This window comes from Sus scrofa, chromosome 1 (assembly GCF_054392235.1).
Source record: "Sus scrofa isolate SSC_HxYL_T2T_F1_AM1 chromosome 1, Sscrofa_HxYL_maternal_Yorkshire_Landrace_v2.0, whole genome shotgun sequence".
NCBI classification, from domain to species: Eukaryota; Metazoa; Chordata; class Mammalia; order Artiodactyla; family Suidae; genus Sus; species Sus scrofa.
In genome coordinates this window covers 90,312,800-90,337,787 of record NC_139383.1, presented here as the reverse complement: position 1 = coordinate 90,337,787, position 24,988 = coordinate 90,312,800, and the positions used below count along the sequence as shown (strand labels likewise).

At 40.7% G+C, this 24,988-nt stretch overlaps 1 protein-coding gene across 15 annotated transcripts in view; it reads left to right on the top strand.

The window, feature by feature from the left end:
* The first annotated feature begins 4,195 nt into the window (after positions 1-4,195).
* The window catches only part of MYO6 (myosin VI), a 143,107-nt gene continuing 122,314 nt past the window's right edge, over positions 4,196-24,988 (top strand). For all 15 annotated transcript variants that reach the window (XR_014836475.1, XM_005659429.4, XM_005659428.4 and 12 more), the window contains exon 1: positions 4,196-4,406. The gene's annotated coding sequence lies outside the window, so the exon portion shown is untranslated. The remainder of the gene's footprint in view (positions 4,407-24,988) is intronic.

The following is a 24,988-nucleotide window of genomic DNA, read 5'->3' as shown; positions in this document are numbered from 1 at the left end:
AAGATGGAGAATAACGCAACAGCTGAGAAATATTTTATGATAGAGCGTGAACCGCATTCACTGACCTCAACACGAGGGGTGAGGAAGGCAAGGAGTCTTGGGTGGCTTCAAAACTACAACTTTTGGAGACAAGTAGATGGTAACACCATAATTATAACAGTCTCAGTTGGCAAGAGAATTATTTGAAGCATTTGCGAGAGGAAGGAGAATGACTTTTTGTGTGATTTTTAGCCTGCCTTGTATCAGCAGTTGGCAGAAAAGATGCAACTAAAGCTGTTAAAGTGGGTATCAGCCAGGGAAAGCATAGAGAGAGACTCTTTAAATACCTATGATATTGACTCCTAGAAAAATGAAGGAACAAAACACAAAATTATGCACATGGCTTCAGAGGGATTCTTGGAGCCCTCAGCTCTGATAGGAGATCCACAGAATTGCTGGGATAGCACAGGGAAACTCGGGGGAGAGACATACAAATATTTAGTGGGTGAGAGCACAGTTGAAAAGCTCTCAAATATAAACATGGAATAAACTGTTCAGTGAGTTTTGCCATGGATAAAGGTGTGGTACCTATATATAATGGAATACTACTCAGCCATAAAAAAAGAATGAAAAATGCCATTTCCAGCAACATGGATGCAGCTAGAGATGATCATACTAAGTGAAGTAAGAGAAAGACAAATAGCATATGAGATCGCTAATATGTGGAATCTAATAAAGAATGACACAAAATAACTTATTAAAAAAAAAACAGAAACAAACACAGATTTCACAACCAATCTTTCAGTTACTATTGGTGAAACTGTTGTGGGGAAGGAAGAATGGGGAGGATTTTATACTCCTGTATACAACAGATGGTTAACAAGAAACTACTGTATAGCACAGGAAAATAAACTCAATAGTTTGCAATAACCTATATAGGAAAAAAGAATGGATATCTTTATATATATGATTGATTCACTTTGCTGTACACCTGAAGCTAATACAACATTGTACTTTTTTTTTTTTTGCCTTTATAGAAGTTCCCAGGCTAGAGGTCAGCCACAGCAGTGGTGGGATCTGAACTGAGACTGCGACCAACACCATAGCTCACAGCAGCACCATATCCTTAACCCACTGAGCGAGGCCAGGGATCAAAACTGCGTCCTAATGGATACAAGTCAAGATTCGTTTCCGCTGCTCCACAACAGGAACTCTTGAAACTAATACGGCATTATAAATCAACTATATTCCAATAAAACAAAATTTCAAAAAGACACCAGGATTTAAAACAAAGGAAAAAAAGGGAAATATTTCGTGTAGTTTAAAAAAAAAATGGCGAATTTTGGCAGCAAATATGACACAGTTACATCCACCGGGCTTAATGACATCTACATAGAACAAGAACTGTTTCCTAGAACTGTTTATTCTCTTGCTGTTTGTTCATCCATCTGTCCCATTTTCCATAAAAACAATAATGACAGGCATTGTCTAATGGGATACAAAAGCCACCAGGCATGGCGCTAGGGACCCAAAGACAAACAAGTTCAGTCTAGGTGGAAGATACTTAAAAGTGTACTAAAGTAACAGTAGTGAAGTAAGTGTTGGTAGAGTTCTGTGAAATGAGTGCTAAGAAAGAGATGGAAAAGAGCACCAAATTGGACCTAAGTTTTGGAATAAGGGGGTTAAGGAAAACTCCTTAGAGGGGACAAATAGGCTTGGTTCTGAAGGATTTTTTAAAAAAAATTGTTTATTTAGTTATGTCTTTTCTTTTTAGGCACCTGTGGCATATGGAAATTCCCAGGCTAGGGGTTGAATTGGAACTGTAGCTGCGAGCCTAACACCACAGCTATATATAGCAAAGCAGGATCTGAGCTGCATCCATGTCCTACACCGCAGCTTGCAGCAAAGCCAGATCCTTAACCCATGGAGCAAGGCCAAGGATCGAACCCTCATCCTCACAGAGACAACATTGGGTTCTTAACCCACTGAGCCACAACAGGAACTCCTGAGGGATTAATTGGATTTAGCATGGCCACACTCCTATATGATAAATAGCACAGCTATCTATTCTGGACAGCAGGCACCTCAGAATGACCTGAATGTAAACTCTAAGAAATAGAAAAAGGCAGCGGGTGGACATGAGACTAGGCAGGTAAGACTAGGCAGGGCCAAGACAGTAGTCCAAAATGCAAGTGATGCCAAAGAGAGGTAACAGTGGGTAAGAGGAAGCCTGGTTTAGGACAGCTTTATGGAGTTTAGGATGGGGATGAACTGAGAAACAAAAATGCATTCAAATTAAATTCAACAACAACAGCAACAAAAAAGGAGAGCCCCACTGTACTAGCCAATCAAAAATAGTTGGATAGGGAATCCCTTCGTGGCTCAGTGGTTAATGAACCAGACTAGGATCCATGAGGATGCAGGTTCGATCCCTGGCCCTACTCAGTGGGTTAAGGATCTGGCGTTGCGGTGAGCTGTGGTGTAGGTTGCAGAAGCGGCTCAGATCCTGCGTTGCTGTTGCTGTGGTGTAGGCCTGCGACTATAGCTCCGACTCGACCCCTAGCCTGGGAACTTCCATATGCCGTGGATGTGGCCCTAAAAAGCAAAAAAAAAAGTCAGATATAAAACATCCTAAGGAGTTTGGAGTTTATACTAAGGCTAGCAGAGTACCACTACAGGAGTTTAAATAGAGGGGTGCACATTCAGATCTTACAGTATAAACCTAGTAGTACTGTAGAGCCTGGATTAAAAGGGGACAAGATTGCAGCCTGGGAAACTGGTGAAGCAGTATGCAAGTGAAATGATGGTGGCCTGAAACCAGATAATGGTAGTTGCTTTGAAGAGGAACTGGATATATCAGAGAGAGGCGGAGCTAGAAGCAAAGAGAATTGGTAAGAAATTGGAAGAGTGAGGAGGAAGGAGAGAGAGAGGAAAAAATTACGTCATTACTCACAATAAGCTGTATGGACTTCTATTGGTCTGCCAAAGTCTTTTAATTTTAAAAGTCCAAAATGAAGTCAAAGCAGTGAACTGAAATCATGTTCTCCCTGTTCTTATGGTTCTTTTTTTCCAATTTGTTTTGAAATCTACTTTCATATACTTAAGATTTACCTCCTGGCAATCTGGAAATTAAATTTCTGAGATTGCTGTCAATTATTTCCTTTCTTGGTTTCTCTTCCTCTTTCTTACTTCCCTATTTTATTTTGTTTTCAAATAAATTGCATGTTAAAATACCACAACATAACTTGGCTTTTCCTCCAAGAGAACCGTGCAACATCTGAACAACTGAAACTTGTACCTTATCAGATCTTGGAGATTTTGTTAAGTTTTCTCGTTGCTGTTTAGAATGTTGCTGGGGAGGAGCCAGAATGGTAGGGCTTAAAAAAAAAATAAGAAAAAATAAAATAAAATAAAAAAAGGGCAATTCTCCCGTGTAGGACGAGTAGCTTTTTTCAGCAGAGACCTTCATGATTGCAGTCCACTACCATTTCATTTTTTTAAATGAAGCTACTTTTGTTGTCAAGGAAATATATGTTTTCATCTTTAACTTTCCAATATGACTCACAGGTATGTCACTTATAAAAGTAGTAAATCTTAAAGGGCAGAAAAGATGTGGGTTCTACTAAGTAAATACGGTGGCGGCGTGGGGGCCAAAGAAATGAGAAATTTCCATCGCAAACCCCCTGCTCCCCAAAGCAGAAGGGCAAGTCTGTGGCACAGGAAGGTCACTACTGACCTAGGGCAGCCCAGCACCAGCCGACCCGGGGTGGAGCTGAGTCCGCCGCGCTCCCTCCGGTAGGAACAGCGCTGCCTGGCTCCCGCCAGCCCCAGTCGTCAATCGGGGTCCCCCTCTCGGAGCAACTTTCCCTCTCCCTGAACTGATTCCGCTGTGGCCGGACGGCGCGGTCCCCCCACCCAGTCCTGAGAGGTGCTCCGCAGGCGGTGGAAACAATAAGCGCCGCGAAGCAGAAGGTCCTCGGCGGCGGGAGAGAGGAACGTTCGCCATACCCCGGGAGGCCCCTCCGCACGCCGCCGCGCGCCCACCCGGCCCCGGGCCTCCGCGCCGTGGCGCGCCCGCGAGCGCAGGCCGCGCGGCCCCGGGGCCGAGCGCCCCCTCCCGGAGCGCCCATGACCCGCGCCTGCGCCGCTCCCGTCCCGCCCGCGCCCCCGCCCCCTTGGGCGCTCCGTAGCCGTGACGTGCGCGCGGCGGGGCCGGGGACTTGGCTGGGCGCCGGCCGGCGGGCGGAGACGGACCCGGGATCGGTCAGAGCAGGAAGCTAGCCGGAGACCGGGCGCTGTCGCCGCCGTCTCGTCGCTGTGCGGGTCCGCGTCGCCGCGCGCTCCCCTCGCCCTCGTCGCACTCACCCGCTCCCAGCTGCGCCGGCGACAGGTCGCCCAGCCGCCGCGCACCTGCCCTGTCCGCACAGGTGAGTGTCCCTGGGCGCCCAAGGCGGGGCGTCGGCGCCGAGCCTCGCTTCCCCGAACCTCTCTACTCGGAACCCGGCCTTGTTTTGGGTCCCTCTCGGGTCTGCCAGGAGCCGACGGCTCGTCTCAGCTCCTGAGGCCCCGGGTGGGTGAAGCAGGTGATGAGTGGGCCCGGGCGGCGGCGGATCACGGTGGCGCAGGACTGGTTTTCATTTCCACAGGACAATAAGAGTCGCCTTTCATGGGTTTGTCATCACCAAGATACCTTTGTGTATCTTCTCTGGCTCCCAGATAGAAGCAGAGCACTCAGGTGTCCAGCGCTCACCTGGACATTCCGTGATGGTTTTCTCTTTTCTAAATCAGCTTAATATTTGTTGCCAGAATAGTGCTGTTTGTTTTGGGATGTGAGGATCAGCTGCTATCACTAACAGCCTAAGCTCATAGGAGCCCAGGATGGGACTATCTAAAGCTGTAGTTTTAGTCTTTAGTTGGTCCAGTACTTGAGCTATGTTCATTTATGTATCTGCTACCGAACAGGAGCTTTTTATATTTGTTTTTCCAAAACTCTTTAAAATTTCCAAGACTCTTTAAAAAAACGGTTAAAATGCTTAAACGCTGGGAGTGCAAATAGATAATTTGATAGGTTATGACTAGAACATCCATGTCAGAAACATTTCCATACAGTTGCAGAAAACATGTTACATTGTATCTGGCATAAAATTTGTGGTGGAGGAATGCTTAAATTATCCGCGGGTGTAAGGAGCTAGGAACACTGCCCCAATTTAATTGGCTGCAGTACATGGTAAATAAAAGTTTCTCTTGTGTTCTGGTGGTATAAATGCAATTTTATAGCTAAATATCGTCAGGGTTTGAGAGATTTAATAATTACTATTCTTAAGATTTAGCTGAACGCACTTCACACCATAAAATGTGAATCTTGAACTTGAGCTGGCAGTGGTCATGGTACAAAGGTTGGCAGCAAAACGACATTTCTGTACAAATTAACTAAACTTCCTAGTTGTCCTGGATTGTGGTTTTCCATTGGAAATTGTTTAGTGAAAAAATTATCTTTGTGTCTTTTATTATTAACTTTAGAAGCACCACAAATTGGTCTATAGCCAGAGCTTGAAATAAAGCAACCTTGTAAAATAACTCATTGACTTTTTAAATATCCAGCTCATTTTGAGTATTTTCAATTGTGCAGAATTACTTGCCTAGTGGTAACAAAAGTCATTTTATTCCTATGCAGATTTCCTCGGTGCATTTGTATGTTCTCTGTGACATGCTATTTATTTTAGGCTTTTAAAGTTAAATTTTAATTTTCAAAAACTAGTTTTAAAAGGGAATGATGGAAGTGATGACTTTAAGATAAGATTATACTTAAAGCTAAATATATATATAATATATAAAACTATATATCATATATGTATATTCTTCATTGGTGCCTGGAAACATGGACAAAACCTTTAAGAAGCCATTGCAATATTTAATGTAAATTAATATAAGGTCTTAAAAACATCATAAATTGTAACCCACGGGGCTCATCTGAAATGGATTTTTTTCCTCTGTTTATGTTTGTGTGATCAAGTTTTAAAATAACAGTGGTCAGGAAATCTGAGAGAAGCCGAAGGCTCTTTTCTCATCCTGTTGTGACTTTGCCCGGAGACTGTGGTGTATTTTGTAGCCCATTGTTTAGATAACTGGTCTGTCTCTGGGTTCTAAAATACAGCTTTCTCAAGAAAATACAAAAAAAAAAAAAAAAAAAGACTGTGAAATTTGGATAAATATAAGCACCCCAGACATTTAAAAAAAATTAACTAATTTTCACTGTCTGTTGATTATTAAAGCCCCATCTCTGATATGTAAAATGTCAGTTTTATAAAGGTGTTTAACCTCTGAATTTTTATTTTTATATATTAAGACATTTTAAATAAATGATTGAAAAAAAGCATGACAACTGTAATAAATCTCATACAGTTTGTGATTCCTATGATGAGATACTTGGTAATAATTTGTAACTGGCCCTTTAGGAGGATGAGCTTGTCACCCATTTGTCAGGCATCTGCCATGATCAGAGCACTGAGGAACTTGCTCTGCAAAATAAGTTTCAAGGTTGGTGGTCTTGTCCTTTTCACACAAGAGGAAATTTAGGCTCTGAGAATTAAATATTTGCTGAAAGTCATGTAGCTTTAGACAGGTGCCTGGGGTCATACCCAAGTCTTCTGACCATGAAACCCCAGTCCTTTTCAGTGGAGTGGGTTGCCTTGATCTCAGCTCATTTGATGGACTGATCAGGTAAACCTGCAGAACTGGTGTTGTGTTAAAGAAACTTGGAGGGTTGAAGGTTCATAGGCCCGAGGTTGAGGAAGGCCAAGAGTGGGACTCTGGAACTGATTTTTTTTTTTTTTTTAAGGGTCACACCGGGCATATGGAGGTTCCAAGGCTAGGGGCTGAATCGGAGCCACAGCCACAGCAATACCTGATCTGAGCCGCGTCTGGGACCTACACCACAGTTCATGGTAATGCCGAATCCTTAACCCACTGAGCAAGGTCAGGAATTGAACCCTCAACCTCATGGTTCCTGGTTGGATTCGTCTCCTCTGCGCCATGATGGGAACTCCTGGAACTGATTTTGAATTCTGCATCTGTTTCTTCATTCATAAGTGGACAGCCCTGAACAGTGATAGGATGTTGCTTTATTATTTCTGGGGTAAATTCCAGCCCCCTACACATACTGTGCACCTTTTATTTGGATGGGTTACAGGAACTAGAATTAGGCTGTAATGTAACACTGGCTTTCATTGTAGCTAAAGTGAATAGTATTGTATTTCTAGTTAAGCTAGAATTTAAAAATGAGATAGATTTGGAGTTCCCTGGAGGCTCAGCTAGTTAAGGATCTGGTATTGTCACTGTGGGTTCCATCTCTGGCCTGAAAACTTCTGCATGCCCTGAGCATGGCCAAAAAAAGAGATAGCTTATTGTCCATCAGTGCAGTTGCTGTCTTTTCAATATTACACAATTAACTCTGTAAGATTAAGGGGGAAATGATTTTGAGGTTAAGATTAAATTGTGATCTGTACTTTCAGGACAGTTTGTTTTTTTTTTTTTTTGGTCTGTGTTTATTTCAGGAATGTCCCCTGAGCTGTAATAAACATAAAGAACAAAAATGAGCACACAATGTCCATCTTTTGTAACAAACTAGAAGTCATTTCAGCATTTGAATGTGGTTGGGTAAATGTGCAGAAAAATGGTAGGAAGGCTGAGTTTGGTGACTCCTTTTAGAGGTGTTTCATTATTTGCTTTGAACTATTAAGGAACTTTGCAGCTGAAGGATACTCATTCAATTGTGAATATAAAACCATCCAAGGGCAATGTGAATTATTAATGAATGATCTGTAGCACATCTGCTTATGTGTCTGTGTCGATAATCAAGAACTACTAAATTAAATGAGCTTAATTCCATTTTCAAGGCTTTATATATAATGTTCAGAGGAACCAGCATGTTCTGCATTTAAAATTGTTATGTTTTTATTTGACAAATATAGTGGGCTGTTAATAATCTTGAAATATAAGTATTAGAATATCTTCCTATCTATGATTTTCAAAAATAAGCTTTTTTTCTTATTGAGTGGTGTAAGAATGACATAGTGGTTTGAGAAATGACCACAACTCCCCTCAAAGATCCCCCCCCCCCATGAGTGCTGAAGCATGGGAAGTAAAACCGGATCTGACATCTTTAGAAATCTTGCCAGTGTTGAAGAGAGAGGAAGTCCTTTCCTATTCAGAAACGTGTCTCCAGTGAAACCCAGAGTCTGAAGCACATTCCTTGGGTGCTATTCACATACCTGCTGAATAATGTGCACAAAACAGGCGGGGTTCCTGGCAAAACCACAGGCATCTTTTCTGTAGGTGACCTCACTTGTTATTTCATTTGACAGTAACCTGGTGCTTAACCTTTGCAAGGTACAGTGTCCCATATAGCAGAATTAAAAAAATTCTATTTGATGTGGACAAACATCCTTTTTAACAGATACTTACTAAGGGTTCATTGTGTTTGAAATACGACTGTTAATGGGAACTGGTTCTTCACTGTTCAAGCAGATCTTTGGATCTAGGAAATAGGAAGAGCGGCGCAGATGTGAAAAAAAAAATCAATAGGAACATCCATTTAAATTTTGAAGATGTTCTTTTTTTAAAATGTAAAGTAGAAGATGAGCATGATGCATTGTTATGGAACCACTGACATTTTTAGTAGATGAATGGGGCTGAGGTTGGTAATTAACTCTGCTAGTTGTAGAGTTTTTAAAGCCGGCAATTAATTTTTGAAAGGAGAAAAATATTCTGGGGAAATTTTGAAAATAAGTTTTATTACTTCGCACATTGGTATTGATCTGATGATTATGCTTGTTTTTGTAATGAGCTAAGATGTGTCTGCATTGGTACCTTTATGCCTTTAGTTCATTTCACAAATCTTTGAGTGTCTGTCATGGGCCAGGCACTGTTCTAAGTACTAACAGTAAGTGATAAATTAAGACCAGGTCCCTGTACTGAGTGACATTTTATTGTTGTTTTGAATTAAGTTAATTATAGACTTGTCATTCTAGCATGTGATTAACAGGGCTGACCCTAAAGTTGAGAAATAGTTGTCAAAGTGGTGTAATTTGAGGGCTCCTAAAAGCCTCATTTGCTTTAAAATATCTACTCATGGCCTCTAGTCCACTGTTATGACACTGTAACCAGTCCACTCCCAGGAAAGAGAATACATTCCATTTTTTTTTTTTTTTTAAATCACAGTTTCAGGAAACAAGACAGAGAAAAATGAGTGAGACCTAGAACTGATATGTGGGCTTTCGTAAGAGAAGAGGTTGGCAAAGTATGATTTTAATAGCAGCTGTTGTTTATTGAGCTCGTGCGTGTCAAGCAAGTGCTTTATGTACATTAGGTCACTTAATTACCATATCACTTCAGTGCCCTTGGCTTTGAGACTCTCACATTACAGAATAGGAAACAGAGGCACAGAGGCACAGAGCTCTTGCTCTAGCTCCCACCCGGTGCTTGTGGAGCCAGAACCAGGATCTCTTGAAGCCTGTAGCACGTAGCAGTAGATACTCATGTGGAAAGGGTGCTGATACACCTGTGACACACTTTGCAGGTGGAAGGTCCTGGAGTGAGTGATGATGGGTCAGGAAGGCTTGTTGGGTGAGCGGTAGGAGTTGGGGTGGCCAGGAGGTGTTGTCTGCCTAACTGCCAGCCCATCTTTATTATAGCCCCCAGGTTCCGGAGTCACATTTGTGTACAGTGCTTGCATGTCCAGCTGCAGAGTAAGAGGACAGGCCGAGATGAGGGGATCTTGGTTTGGCTGCTTATTACCTGGGTCAGATTTCCTTGGTTTCTCTGGGCTTCAGTTTTCTCATTTGTAAAATGGAGGCAGCAACATCACCTGTGCAGTGTGGGTCTTGTGAGGACTGAATTAGGTAGTATGTGTAAAGCACTTACCACATGGGCACATAGTTAGGGTATGTTATTATTATTATTAATTTACCTTTTAATTAAAGTATAGTTGATTTTTTTTTTTTTTTTGTCTTTTTGCCATTTCTTGGGCCACTCCCGAGGCATATGGAGGTTCCCAGGCTAGGGGTCCAATCGGAGCTGTATCCGCCGGCCTACGCCAGAGCCACAGCAACGTAGCATCCGAGCCGCGTCTGCAACCTCCACCACAGCTCATGGCAATGCCAGATCGTTAACCCACTGAGCAAGGGCAGGGATCGAACCTGAAACCTCATGGTTCCTAGTCGCATTCGTTAACCACTGCGCCACGACGGGAAATCCTATAGTTGATTTTCAGTGTTGTACCAAGTGTGCATTATTATTGTTACTATGTTGGGATTCACCCCCCCGCCCCGTGTCTAAATGTGGAATGTTCATTGGGAAAGGAAGAATGCTGTGTATTGGAGATTAGGGTGAAATCTTAAGTTAACCAGTTTTAAGTAGTTCTGAAATTTAGGTGTGCACAGTAATTATCTGGGGAACTAGTAAAGACACGTCAGAGAGGTGTGGGTGGGACCTGGGCAGTGGCATTTTTTTTTTCTAGGGCTGCACCTGCAGCATATGGAGGTTTTCGGGCTAGGTGTCCAATCAGAGCCACAGCCACAGCAACAAGGGATCTGAGCCGCGTTTGAGACATATGCCACAGCTCATGGCAACACTGGATGATCCTTAAACTACTGGGCAAGGCCAGGGATTGAACCTTCGTCCCCATGGATATCTAGTCGGGTTTGTTACCATTGAGCCACAATGGGAACTCCTTGGCAGTAGCATTTTAACAAGCTTCTCAGTTGATTTATTTGTGCACCAAAATTTGAGAACCACTGGTTTAAACCTCTTCTTCACCCTATGCTTTGGGAGGGTGTTGTTAATTACAACAAAATCATTGCTTGGATTAACCAGGCAGCATATTGTAGGAGGAAGTGAAATACCAGTTACCAGAATCTTTTCGTTGATTTTTTTTTTCTTTTAAGCTTGTTTGGAGCTTATAGCATTTATCCTGAGAGCACAATGCAGTGTTGAATTTCACACCTAACTTTAATTGTAGTATTTCAGCTTATTAAGCACCTTCATTTGGAAGTAAGCTTAATTTTTTTATTTTTATTTTTGTCTTTTTGCCATTTTCTTGGGCTGCTTTCATGGCATATGGAGGTTCCCAGGCTAGGGGTTGAATCGGAGCTGTAGCCACCGGCCTACGCAAGAGCCACAGCAACGCGGGATCCGAGCCTTGTCTTCGACCTGCACCACAGCTCACAGCAATGTTGGATCTTTAATCCACTGAGCAAGGCCAGGATCGAACCCGAAACTTCATGGTTCCAAGTTGGATTCATTAACCACCTCGCCATTATGGGAACTCCGTTTAATTTTTAAACAACTATGCAAATATAGTAATACATAAATAATGCTCATATAGCTCTTAAGACCTTTTTAAACTTTTGGAATTGGATTTCTTTAGGTAAGGTCCTGTTTTTGAACAACCAGACTTGGTCTTGTTAGGTATGGCCAGCACAGTGCTTAATGGGATGGAGGTTTCAGCCTGGATGGAGCACACGAAGAGGAAACAAACAAGCGGTGGTGAATCACCCAGGAATTTGCAACATGAGGAGCCCTTGATGCTCCAGAGATCCCCAGAGTGGAGCTGGCCTTGGGGAGGTCTGTGGGCACCAAGGCTTAGCAGCAGAAGGTGGGTTGGGGGCAAGTCCGTCTTTCTTTGGGTGTTGGCCAGTGACCTACATTGCAAGACCCCAGGCCTGGAGCATAGCTCTGTGCAGGCTTGTCCTCCCAGAGCAAGGGTGGGGCAGAGCAGGGGTTTGGGGTGCAGTGGGGCAAGCAGAGAATAACTGGACATTGATTGGAGACTTTAGGAGTTTGTAGCATTTCCTCAGTACATTTTGAATAACCTGTGGCATTGAGATATACCTGCGAAGGGCTTGAGACTGCCTTTCTTATACATGCTTTTAGAAAAGTTGATTCCCTTTCTCATTTCACCCAACAATTATTTTAGGAACTTTTGATGATCTGCATAACCCAACAAGAAACATAAACTAGTCCAGTTAACATAAAGCACTTTTATTCATATGTTGTTATGCCTTAATGAGGTGTTTTGAAATTTTCTTCATTGTGTAATTTTGGTTTGATAGAATAAATGTTTTTAACTCAAAAATCTTTTAGTGATTAAGTTTAAAATATTTTGGCAAGAGAAGTTCTTTGCCTTGGGTAATTGATACTTCCTATTCAACTGGGCTTTTGGATAGCAGAAACACCTGAATGCAGGCTTGATGTAGTGACTGTTCATAAAAGTAAGACTATTATGAAATAATTGTCCTTCCTCCTCAAGTCTGTCTTTTTCTTTTTTTGTCTTTTTAGGGCTACATCTGCAGTGTATGGAAGTTCCCAGGCTAGGGGTCAAATAGGAGCTACAGCTGCTGGCCTATACCACAGCCACAGCAATGCCAGATCAGAGCTTCGTCTCCGACCTACACCACAGCTCATGGCAATGCCTGATCCTTAATCCACTGAGCAAGCCCAGGGATCGAACCTGCCCCTTGTAGATCCTAGTCGGGTTAGTGACTCCTGAGCCATGACGGGAACTCCCTCCCCAAGTCTTTCTACAGACATATTAAATTTCTGTATAAATGTGTCACCGTTTGGGAGTTGCCACTGTGGTGCAGTGGGTTAAGAATTTGGTGTTGCCACAGAATGGCTCAGAATCTGTCTCTAGCCTGGGAACTTCCATATGCTGTGGGTGTGGCAAGAGAGAAAGAAAGGGTGCAGTTTGCTGTTATTCAGTTGTCTTCTGCTAATGACAATTTTACCTAATTAATTTGAATTCTGGATAGAAGTCTAAATCCATGCTCTTTATTTTAGATTCCTTAGGATTATTAAAGAAAAAAGTTTCTCTCCTTAAAGAAATGGTATGAGGTCCCTAGTGTAAGAGCATCACTCGCCCCGCAAACAATTAGAATAGCTTTTATTTCTTCTCTGGAGGGTTCCAGGGAAGAGTTCAAGGTTTTAGATAAGCAGCAGCTAGATGGAGTATTGTTCACAGCTTCTAGAAATGGAGCGAAAATTAACCAACACCTAGCTGTGAGACTTTAACATGCAAATAAAGGATGCTTCTGTATAAATGTTATAATTCATTTTTTTTTTTGAACAAATAAGTTTGTCAGCTTGTCTTTGAAAGAGTACGGTGGAAAAAAGAAGCAGGTTTGGAGTCAACAGATTAGCACTTGAGCTTGGAAATCATGCATTTATATTTTTTTCCTGTATGTGGGCCTTTTTTTTTTTTTTTTTTTTTAAAAACGGGGAGATCTCAAACTTGTATGGAATCTTCTAAAAACATACTGTTTAGTTTGTTTTGACGCTGATAGAATTAGTATCCCGCAGGAAAGAATTGAGGCTGTTGGTTTTTCCTTGTTATGCTCTTTGAATTTCCTTGATTTGAAGATTGAGTTATTCCAGAATGAACTTTTCTCTGGTTCCTTGTTATTTTTTTTCTAAAATTAGCTGAAACAGCTGTGTTTTGGTTTGTGGGCATGACTTGCTGTCTGTCATTCTTCTCGTACTTGGAGAAGAACAAAGTATGCATGTGTATGTGTCTTGAAGGTGGGAGTTAGTTTCTCTGCTTTTCTGGTCTATCATTGTTGAGTTGGAGATGAGAAGAGCAAGATGGCTTCCTTGTCTGCTGTGCTCCAGGCTTCTGACAGAACTGTGTGGCTTGTTTGTGGCCACTGAAAAGATGGAGAAAACGGGAGACTGTGAAGTGTGAAAGTAGTCACCATGTATTCACTGGCTAATAAGGAGCTTTGTATGAGTTTGAGAAAGATTTTCTATTAGATGTGGTGGGAAGAAGAGAGGAGGAAGAGAAGTGAATGAGTTTGAACATATGACCAAATCCATCTGAGATGTTTTAGAAGCCAGAAAAAAAATATTTTGGTCAGAATTTTGTATTTTATAGAGATTCTGCTGATATGCTTGGCTTTTTTTTTTGGAAGGAGAGGGCATGCAACATAAATTAGGAATATATAAAGCCATTGTTTAATTTGGTGATTTTAATGAGTTATTAGCAAAAATGGAGATAGCCTGAACATGAAAGCATGTTAGTGTGTCCTGAAGTAGTCTATTATTTATTAAAAGCTTCTGGAACTGGTCCAGAATCTCACGCACTTTGGTCCTATTTTCTACCATCCTACTGTTTGGCGTCAGTGTTGACACAGATTATTTTCAGGATGGGCAGCCATCTGAGTTCATCAGCGTGATTGAACTGTGAGAGGTGGCAGTATATTATGATGATGGACTGAATAACTGAATGAGTGATCCAAAACGACCCCAGGACAGCACAATTCTAATGATTCTTTTTAAAAATTTAATTTAATTTTTTTTATTTTAATTTTTGTGGCCACACCTGCAGCATATGGAAGTTCCCAGGCTAGGGGTTGAATTGGAGCTGTAGCTGCCAGCCTACACCATAGCCAGAACAATGCCAGATCCTTAACCCACTGAGCAAGGCCAGGGGTCAAATCTGCATCCTCATGAAGACTGTGTTGGGTTCTTCACCTGCTGAGCCACAATGGGAACTCCCACTTCTAATGATTCTTGAGGGCCAATGATATGCCCCTACTAGGTATTTTACAGTCATTTTCCTATTTAACGCTGACCCTCTCCCCTTTTGCAGCTGAGACCACTGAGGTCTGAGTAGCTGCTAGGATGACACCAGTAGTGAGGGGCAGGGCTGAGAGATGTCTTTGGGGGGCCTTTGCCCCACTTAGAATTATGGGTTACCTTTTTCTATGTGTTCTTTTTAATGACTCGAAGCTTTAAAAGGCTCTTCAGGATTTATCTGTTCTTTCTTTATATGAACAAGGGACAGTAACATCCTGACATTCATGCAGCGGTTGCTTGATTTAAAGTCCAAGGCAGATAGGTCCTCTGTGACGCCCCATCTTGTCCTCATCATCAGATTCCTGTTCTTCACATGCTCCAGGCTCTCCTGAGGCTGATTGGGGGGGAGGGGTGCCTTACAGACATGGACATGTAGAGTCTAAACCATCCTGGATGCCTTTCAACCCCTTGAATAATTTCCCCTCTTGCTTCCATACTTCATGAATTTGCTTTAAACAAATGTATTGCTGTCAAATTTTGTGTAAATTAGATAACTAAATAAAAATTTTTTTATCCTTGGAAATCTTCTTGTTTAAAGGATCCTGATAGTGACTGCTTTTGTAAAGAGAAGTATCTTTTCGTAAAACAGATAACTGTTTTCTAGATTATACTAATAAGTGTGGATCTTTTACATATTACCTTTGCAGAAACATAGGTCTGGCTAAATACACATTTGATGTAAATGTGCCTAAATCGAGTCTGCTCTCTTATTGTGCTTGATACTGTTAATAAAAAGGGATTGGATAACAGGTTTCTTTTTCTTAGTAAATGTTATTTACTGGATTTGTACTAAAATGTACTTTAGTCGGCTTATATAAAACTAAGAATAATGTTCTGTTAAGCAGTAGGTTGAGGTTCAATATATAGCACAACAATAAATTCTTTTTGTCACAAATTTATTAGGTAAATGTTAACGTTCTGTTTGAATGTTAAAATCAGTGTTTTATGTGGCTCTGAAATATATTCTCCTGAAATAGCAAATTTAGAGTTTTATTAAAAAATTGTTATCGTTGAAAAGCAGACAAACTATTGTTTGGAAAACATACTTTCATCTAGCCCTGTGTAAAATCTTTATTTCCTGTACCCAATACCTTGCTAATGAGGCCATGAACTCAGTTTTATTGTAATCTGTGTTCTGCCCTTAAATACTCAACAGAGACTACTCTGTCACCTCCTAATTAATAGAGCCAGTGGCCTCATTTAGATCGTGATTCTTTCCAACCTCTTCAGCCATGGACCAGTTAACCTATCTTGAACTCTTCTTCTGTGGCCACACACTTTCCCAGGTCTCCAGCTTTTTCCTATTTGGTTTTCATTGCCTGCACCTTTTCAGTCCTGCCACTAATTTGGCTGTGTTATGACCTTCACCATTATTAAATATTGGCTCCAAGATTGTCAGTGCCTGTCTGTTTTCAGATCCCTTAGCTTGTTTTCAGCAGTCAGCCTCTTCTGAACCACTCTGTGATTGTTGACATCGTCTTCTTGTTCAGACTTCTTTCTCCTTTGGTAAAGTACTCTCTCCCAAGGTACTTGCTACCTTTCTGTCTACTTTTCCTCCTTTTTTCTCATCCTTCCTTTAAAATGTCAGGTTTCTGGCCTCAGTCCCATTCTCTTTTGCTTATACTGGTGACTCTCTCTTCTGTCAGATTTGAGGCCCCCTTTTTCAAAGCAACAGTTTTGTAATACCCTATTTATAACACTGAAATTAAACTGCACATAGTCGTGGGTATATATGTACATGTGTCTATACATATTTAATTAAAAATTACTATAGTCACCTAACAAAAGAAAGTAGTCATTAATTTATATATTTTATCAGCATTAAATATACTAATGTTTATATCCATAAATAATTGATAATATATTATAAATATAAATTCAATTTAAAGTTATAATATTAATTACAAATTAATATACATATTTCAATACGTGGAGGCTCCTATATACTATAAAACAGAACAGAGTAATCAGTTGTAATATCCATATGTAGAGTAGTCATGAATACAGCTGCTGCAAATTGCACTAACATATAGGTGTTATATTGATGACTCAAATGCTGTGATCAACATTGCTCTGTAACATGATTTTCTCAAAAATGATAAACATCTTTTGGTAAGGATATAAATAAAAGTTTTCTCTCAATTTATGTGGCATTTTATTTCTGCACTTGATCTTAGCCAAAAGGCCGAGAAGCGATGGCATTTTATTTCTGGAAAACTCAGTATGTATTAAAACAGTGCAGAAATATTTTAGATATGATTCTGGGCTCTACTGTCTTCACTAAGTTTGTTATTTATTTTCCCTTCTATATATCATTAGTGTCATCAGAATAATTTGAGATAAAAAAACAAAAAGCTCTTCTCATCCCTTCCCACAGGAGCCATCTCAGCTTGAACTGTCCTTTTGGACACTTGTTTTGGCTGCTGTAATTTTATTGGGTCACCATCTTTAGTTCATTCTTGAATGATGTAGAGCTGTCTTCAAGTAAGACTCAGACATTTAAATTGAGTAAAAGATATGAATAATTAGTGAAATAATGTAAACATTTATTTTGATGTAAATTAGGAAACATAGCTGTAAATAGTATATATGTGGTTGTTTTAAAAAAAGCACGAGTTACAGATTCCACTCAAACAATTTAATAGCAATTCATAGTACTTTTCAATGAATGTACTACAGAAATCATATTTTGACTCCCTAAATATTTTATTATCAGCTTTTTAAAGGCCATATCTGTTCCAGAATGCATAAGTAACTTTTAATCTATAGTTTTAGAATATTGAGTTACCAAAAATCTCTATTTTAGATCTGAATTTTGCTTTTTATAGCCTCACCTGCAGCATATGGAAGTTCCTGCTCTAGACATTGAATCCACATGTTAGTTGTGACCGACCTTCACCACACCTGCAGCAACACCAGATCCTTAACCCACTGTGTGGGGCTAGGGATCAACTCCCACTCTGCAGCCACCTGAGCCCCTTCAGTCAGACCCATAACCCACTGTGCCACAGTGGGAACTCCTAGACCTGAATTTTAAATACAAGAATTTTTCATGATAAACCATAATGGAAAAGAATATGAAAAAGAATATATCTCTGTGTACAATTGAGTCACTTTGTTGTAAGGCAGAAATAAACACAACAGTATAAATCAACTTAAAAAAATACAAGAATTTTTCTTTGTTTTATGAGATTTGTCCTCAGATGTAAATAACCAATTTTTTTTTTTTTTTTTTTTTTTACCATCAAAGGGATTGTGAGTCTGAGAATGAACAAAGGTTAGAAATAAATTATTGCTATAAAATATGTTAATTATTTTGCCATAAAGAGATGCTAGAGAGAGATTGTTTTAAAGATACACAAAGAGATAACTATTTGAAAACATGTCTAGAAATAATTTTATCATGCCGTTTACGATTATAGAATTAAGTATCTGTTGTGCTCTATTTAGTATTTGAACTTGCAAACTACCTTGTTTTTTGGCCACACCTCTGGTATGCAGAAGTTTCTGGGCCAGAGATCGAATCCACTTACTTGAGCCACTGCAGTGACAGTGCCAGATCCTTAACCTGCTGCTTCTAACCTGCTGTTTTTTATATGCTTTTAGTTTTATAGACATTTTCCAATGACTGTGTAATTGAAAGCTAGATGTCTTTTAATTGATTTATCTTTCCTGATTAATTTTTTTTGATGACAGATTGGCAGTTTAGTTGAACCTTGATGGATAACAATGTCAAGAATCTTAATGTTGTAAACAAGGGTAGTGTAGATGGCGTTTCCTAAGAGATATAGAGCAACATAGACTTATAAGATGCATAGTAAGTTAGCAGTGCTTTTCCTTACAAAAGTTTCTTTGAAAAAGGCTTCTGCAAAGTGCCCTCTTACTAGCCTCTGCTAAGGTGTGTATATAGTTCTAAGAAATTGATTAATGAAGAAAAGGGAAAGAAATGTTTTTTTGTTTGTTTGTTTGTTTGTTTTTGCTTTTTAGAGCTTCACCCCTGGCATCTGGAAGTTCCCTGGCTAGGGGTCGAATCAGAGCTGCATCTGCTGACCACATGGGATCCGAGCCATGTATGCAACCTACACCACAGCTCATGGCAACGCCGGATCCCTGACTCACTGAGTGAGGCCAGGGATGGAACCCACATCCTCATGGTTACTAGTTGTATTCATTTCTGCTATGCTAAACAGGAACTCCAGAAATGTATGTTTTAACTCAAAAATCCATGTATCTGTAATTGTTCCTTGTTGAAGCTGCAGTATTTATATTTGGACACCAGATGCTAAATGTTTTCTCTGTGAATAACATTTAAGGCGATAAAAATCGGGCCAAGTTACAACCTGAACGTTAAAAACTCCCCCAAATTGGAGTTCCTGTCGTGGCGAAGTGGAAACAAATCCAACTAGGAGCCGTGAGGTTGCAGGTTCGATCCCTCACCTTGCTCAGTGGGACAAGGATCCAGCGTTGCCGTGAGCTGTGGTGTAGGTCGAAGAAGCGGTTAGGATCTGGCATTACTGTGGCTGTGGTATAGGCCAGCAGCTGTAGCTCCGATTCGACCCCTAGCCTGGAAACTTCCATATGCTGTGGGCGTGGCCGTAAAAAGCAAAAAAAAAAAAAAAAAAAAAAAAAAATTCCCCCAAATTGTATAAGACAATACAAAAATTTGCCCTTATTTCTCTCTGCAATATAAATGAGACTGGGGGTGACTTTCCTAATAATTACCAGAGTGATTTCAGTTTGTTACTGTTACAAGTGAAAGAATAAATATGGCCTATTTATTCCTAAAATAAATTTATTCCATTTATTCTTATGGTCGTTCTCAGAATCCTGATTCCTGGGCCACAGCCCAGCCCCTATTAAACCCTAGATCTTGGAGGGTGAGAATTAGGTGTCAGTATTTTTCCAAGGGTCTCCAGGTGATTCCACTGGGCAGTTCAGTTGTTTCTCTTTTTCTGTGTTAAATCTGTATAAGTAAAATTTCCTGTCAAAAACTGAGAAAACCCTTGATGACCAGTTAAAATTCAGTTTTTGTGCACTAGTTATTAGAGTATTCAGTGTCTCTTGGAGGAGTTAAAAAATAGAGCATATTCTGTACTGGAGACTGAAGAATTACTGAAAATGATTAAAATGGGTTACTTGTTAGTCATTACAAAACTTGGAAGTAGAAGTTAATTCTGAATCTAGTCCCCCTCCCTGCCCCCCTCCTACTGGGCAGATCATATTTAAACTACTCAAAGCAGGTGGTCCACAGTTTTATCTTTATCTCAAAGGCCTCCTGAGATGAAGTTTCTGTAACCTCTTTTTGTCTCCTATTCTTCATGAAGATTCTTCTTGTCTTACCTAAATCACTCTGTCTTTATATCTTACCTTCTAGAGACATATGCCATTTGATCATTGGTGTGTGTATGCAGACACATAAACCTACATAAACACATTTTTCATCCTTATTCACGTACTTGAAGGCTGAAACTTCTCTTTTTTTAGTCCAATTAGCCTAAATTATGTAAAGTCTCTTCATAGATCAATGAGACAATTCTCCATTTTGACTATTTGTTTAGGGTTTAATTGAAAGGAAGCATTTTCTGTGAGAAATCATTGTTTCTGAATCTTGCTGATAAGGAGTCGGTGGTGGTGAGGAAATGACTAAACCATTTCAGAGTCCACGTGGAGCACCCAGATTCTGGAGGGGCTGGAGCACATGCAGAGAAAGCAGCTCTGAGAAGTGGGGGCGTGTTCAAGTCTGATGAAGTTACAGGTGTGTTTTTGGTTGGAGAGTCAGAGCACTGAGGGATTATATACCTTATTGCATTGTTTTTTTTTCCTGTAGTCAGGAAGACCTTAGGTCATCACGTGTTTTTAGAGGGCAGAGGTAATAGTGAGGCCTTATCAAAATGCTCAGGTTTAGAGGTGGTATATGAACTGTGTTGGTAATCTTGTCATTCTAGTAAATATATGGAGAATTAAAGCAAATTGTTCAATGACCCTGTTCAAAGATTTGGATTTTAATTATATTTACTTGGCTTTTCAGAAAACATTTAAATTGATTCTGTGAGGTTAGAAAGTAACTATACATTTATCTGTATTTTTGATAGTCTCTTAAGATAATTGTCATAATTATGACATAGAATCTGTCTGTAAAAAGTGCAGTAATACCGTTGGTGCAGATATTATGCTAGTGATGGTGGTGAAGGGGGAGAATGAAAGAAAGTCTTAGTAGCTTGAAATTTCATATTCTTGGTGGGCAGGATGTTTATATATGGAAGGTACTGTAAACATTTGATTGAATTTGCTCAAATTTTATATAAAATCATGCCTATTCCTCTAATTTTGATGACTAGTAAGAATTGAAATGTCTTAATGACTTAGTCCTAAAGTTCACAGCTGAACCATTGTGGAGAAACTAGATTCAGAATAAGCCACATATTTGGAGAAAATTTTAGGGAACTGGAATTGATTAAATTGAAAAAAGAAGACTAATGAGGTGATTCAGACATGTTTTCAAATACAGGGGACAGTGATCACTTATCAGTCATCATTTTTTAGTGGAAGCAGAGGAAAGCTTGAACTTTAGTTGCATTCTGAGGGATTTGGATCAGTTTGTTCATTTGAAGTTACTTGTCTGCCTCCTGTGTAGAGGTGCTATGCCAAGTTCTAGAGATTCATTTCTGATTACAGAGACATGATCTTATCATCATTAATCTTGTGTTCCAGTGGCAGACACATATTAAACAGCTGTTTATCACCTGGCTACCCTTGAATGGACAAGTTCTGTGGATGCTATGAGAGGATGTGGTGGGGAAAGAGGTGAGAACGTGTAGTGTAGGGTGGTGATAAAACATTAGGATGGCTGTAGAGTACCTTTGTGGACCGATCAATCCTCCTTCAAGCTCCCTTCCCCCTACAAAATTAACATATCATTGGTTCATTGTGCAGCAGCCACATAACCAAAATGAAGTGAATAAGAATCTTTGGTCTTTCTGCTACGTAGAGATAATCACTGTTGTTGGCATTTTGGTGGATGATATTTTAGTATATTTTATGTGTGTGTGTTTGCTTGTATATTCCTTCCGAAATTGAAATTAAAATAACCCCTCCCACCCCTTTTTGGGAAGGCTTTAAAAATCAAATGCATTTTTATTTCTGTAAGGCGATTGGGAGATTTCATTCCTATACCTAGAATTTCTGATTCCTGGGTTCTCTATTGCTGTCATATGAAGAAAAGTAATGACCCTTAGATACCACTTTGCTAACTTAAGTAGATGAATGTCCATTTATGGCCAAAGCAAATACGTTCTCATTGAGGTGTTGTATATCACATGTAATACACATTTTTGTTTTTAAATTTTTATATAGCAAAATGGTTGTGAATTCTGTATTTTTCTAAGAATATTATTTACCAGCATGATAGTTTGATATTTTTGCATTAATTAGGAATAATGAATTTATAATAATTATATCCCTGTACCAATTTGAAGAATTTTTAGATTTCACTCCTGTAATCCAGTAGTTTGAAAAACTTACCTTTATTTATTTATTTTTCTTTTTGTCTTTTTGCTATTTCTTTGGGCCGCTCCCGCGGCATATGGAGGTTCCCAGGCTAGGGGTCGAATCGGAGCTGTAGCCACTAGCCTACGCCAGAGCCACAGCAACGCGGGATCCGAGCCGCGTCTGCAACCTCCACCACAGCTCATGGCAACGCCGGATCGTTAACCCACTGAGCAAGGGCAGGGACCGAACCCGCAACCTCATGGTTCCTAGTCGGATTCGTTAACCACTGCGCCACGACGGGAACTCCCTACCTTTATTTTTGACATATTCTGTTTATATTTTTACGTGACTTTCTACCACCAAATTGCTGATATCCTTTTATAGTCTATTGGATCTTTTTTTTTTTTTGTCACTCTTAAAGAATGTAATTTAGTGTCTTATGTATCTGTGGAGATCTTTTTAATTTAATTTAATTTAATTTTTGTCTTTTGTCTTTTTAGGGCTGCACCCGCAGTATATGGAGATTCCCAGGCTAGGGGTCTTATTGGAGCTACAGCTGCGGGCCTATACCACAGCTCATGGCAGCAATGCCCGATCCTTAACCCTCTGAGTGAGGCCAGGGATGGAACCTGCAACCTCATGGTTCCTAGTTGGATTTGTTTCCACTGCTCCCTGATGGGAACTCCTGTGGAGATCTTTAAATATTGAAATACACTGAAGCAGCATGGGTGTTTTTAGTTTCTACCTTTAAAACAATGGCTATTAAGTAATAATTAGAATTTCATGGTGTGTTTCTCTCTTTTTTTCTTTTTTTTCTTTTTAGGGCCAGTCCTGAGGCATATAGAAGTTCCCAGGCTAGGGTTTGAATCAGGGCTCTAGCTGCCAGCCTACACTGCAGCCACAGTAACAGCATATCCAAGCTGCGTCTGTGACCTACACCACAGCTCATGACAATGCTGGGATCCTTACCCCACTGAGTGAGGCCAGGGATCGAACCCACATCCCTATGGATACTAGTTGGATTCGTTTCTGCTGTGCCATGACGGGAACTCTGACTCCCCTTAGCTTTTAACATCTCCCCTTTCCTGACTATTGTGAGGTGGTGCTTAAAGCCTTGGGGGATTATCTTGCTGTACAGTGTGCAGGATTGTGCTTTGATGTTATGTTATCCTTTGTACATTGTAAAGGAGGTGCTGTTTTGGCAGTCCTTAGTTATGTCCTGAGAGACCAGTACTCTCCCCAGTAAATAAATATGATCCCCCAGGACTTGATAATTGTGGTTGCTGGGGTGCCTGTGGCCGGGCGAGAGGCTGCCTAGTTATTGGACTGAGAAAATTCCTGTATGGCTGGGAGCAGATATGGAAGGATGCTTGTGGGTCAGCTCTGGGTCAGGGGTCTGAGCAGAAGGAGGTGCTGCTGGGCCCCTGGCCTGGGAGGCTGGGTCAGCCCTTGTCCCTGGATGCTCCCCATGAGGCACGCTGGCAGGCTCTCAAGGTCCAGGCCCACCTTGGCCTGTCTGCAGCAGGGCAGCACCCACTGGGCACCTGGCCCTGCCAGGCAGCCTCCTGCCGTGAAGCTGTGCTGAGTGTCTGGGGACAGTCTGGGGACAGTCTGCCATGTTCAGGTCAGGAGGAGTATGTGACCTGGAAAAGGAGGCTCTCCTTTTCCCACCAGCAGGGTCAAGGCTTGAGCTTTATTCAGTAGCTATTTGTTTACTGCTCTTGTGTTATGGGCTAACAGTTTTGGAATATGGCTTGTAGGCCTTCCCATGCAGAGGTGTGAAAAGTGGCTTTTTAATGGAGTTAAGTCAGGCATTCCTAGGAACTTAATTAGTAACATTTACCAGTAGTTTGAATTTTTTTTTTTTTTTTTTTTGTCTTTTTAGGGCCACACCTGGGCATATAGAGGTTCCCAGGCTAGGGGCTGAATCGGATCTACAGCTGCTGGCCTACACCACAGCCACACCAATGCCAGATCCGCGCTGAGTCTGCAACCTATACCACAGCTCACGGCAATGCTGGATCCTTAACCCACTGAACAGGACCAGGGATGGAACCGCATCCTCATGGATACTAGTTGGGTTCATTAACTACTGAGGCATGATGGGAACTCCTTTATTTGTTTATTTTTGTCTTTTTTTTGCTTTTATAAGTAGTTTGAATCCTGACCTGTAAAGCACATTGGCATTCTGTTTTATTTTTCTGGAATGTGTAGCATTATCACTGCTTTAAGCTTTCATTCTGCTTATCTTTTAATCTTTTAGTACTCTGTTCAGAATGGATCTCCTTTGTGCTGGTCATTGTCCTTCAGTGCCCCCCTCCCCACTGCCGCCTGGTCCTTAGACCTGTGAGCACTTCGTGGGGGCACTTTAAGTGTTGGTCTACAACACTGTTGTCTTTTTTTTTTCCTTCTTGGCTGCACCTTCTTTAGCTGTACCTGAGGCATGTGGAAATTCCTGGGTCAGGCATTGAACCCTTGCCACATTGGTGACCTGCGCCACATCTATAGCAACGCCAGATCCTTAACCTGCTGCTCCACGCAGGAACTTCCCATGGTTTACCTGTCTTTCTCCTTCAGTAAGTTGTGAACCCTCTGGTTTTATTCTTGTGTTCACCGCCTAGTACTTAGCCCAGTTATAGTAGATGCTCAGTAAAAGTCTATTTAGTAAATAATTGCATCACAAATTTGAGCTGTGAATATATTGTCTGCTTCTTTTAAAATGTATTTTCTCCAAGTAAAATATTGCTTAAAAAAAAAAAGCCCCCAAACTAGTAGCAATGCTAAGAAAAGACTTTTTTTTTAAGCTTTTGAGACCCCACCCCCCCACCCCCCACGACATATGGAAGCTACCAGGCTAGGGATTGAATTGGAGCTGCAGCTGCTGGCTTGC